Here is a 1,022-nt window from a genome sequence, read left to right on the forward strand (position 1 = left end):
ACTTGTCTTTCCCTGATTGGCTTACTTCACTTAGCATAATACTCTCCAGGTCCCTCCATGCCATCTCAAAGGATAAGAGATCTTTCTATCTTACAGCTGCATAGTACTCCATTGTGTATATGCACCACTGCTTTTTTATCCATTCGTCTACTGATGGACACTTGGGCTGTTTCCAGATCTTAGCTATTGTAAATAGTGCTGCTATGAACATGGGGGTACATATATTCTTTCTGATTGGTGTTTCAGGGTTTTTATAATATATTCCCAGAAGTGGGATTGCTCAAACAGCAGTTCCATTTTTAATAAAAATGTGGAACATTTCACAAATTTGGGTGTCATTCTTGCGCAGGGGCCATGCTAATTTATGTATCGTTCCAATTTTAGTATATGTGCTGCCGAAATGAGCACTACCCATCAAGCTTTTAGAGACAACTTCTAGTTTACAGGAAATGCAGCTAAATTCAACAAAGTGATACCACAAGGAAGCAACCACACAAGTCTAGAAAGTAAAATATTTTTATGGGCCACTTGCCCATCGGTAAGTCAGGGTCATGAAAAATAGACTGGTTTGAAATAAAAGAGACTTAAGGGACATAACCACATGCAATGGGTGGTCCTAGAGTAGATTCTGGCTCATTAAAGGGCATTTTGTAAACAATTAGAACAATTTGAATACCTACTAACTATTAGGTCATATTAAATGAGCATAATTTTAACTTTAAGTGTGACAATGTTATATTGCCCAAGATATTTTTTAAAGATATATCTTCAGTAGCTTATTTAGAGTGCTATGTAGCACAGGCCAAGCCTAAACTAAGTATGGTCCGTGTACCAGCAACATTGGCATCATGTGGGTGCTTGTTAGAAATACAGTCTCAATTACCAGTGCATACCTACTAAATTTTGTATTTCAACAAAATCTTCTAGGAATTCCTCCACACACTGCAGCTTGAGAAGCAGGGTTCTAGTGCCTGTGTCTTGCTACATGGGAAACCACTGAAGAATGTGACAGGAGTCAATTG

The 1,022-nt window shown here is 38.2% G+C and overlaps 1 non-coding gene across 1 annotated transcript; it reads right to left on the reverse strand.

Moving 5' to 3' along the window:
• Positions 1-304: 304 nt before the first annotated feature.
• On the reverse strand, positions 305-408 carry LOC118636762. Its single transcript, XR_004960747.1, has one exon. It is a non-coding gene; the product is annotated as a U6 spliceosomal RNA (small nuclear RNA).
• Positions 409-1,022: the final 614 nt, after the last annotated feature.

The sequence above is a fragment of the Molossus molossus genome, unplaced genomic scaffold (genome assembly GCF_014108415.1).
Source record: "Molossus molossus isolate mMolMol1 unplaced genomic scaffold, mMolMol1.p scaffold_m16_p_2, whole genome shotgun sequence".
NCBI classification, from domain to species: Eukaryota; Metazoa; Chordata; class Mammalia; order Chiroptera; family Molossidae; genus Molossus; species Molossus molossus.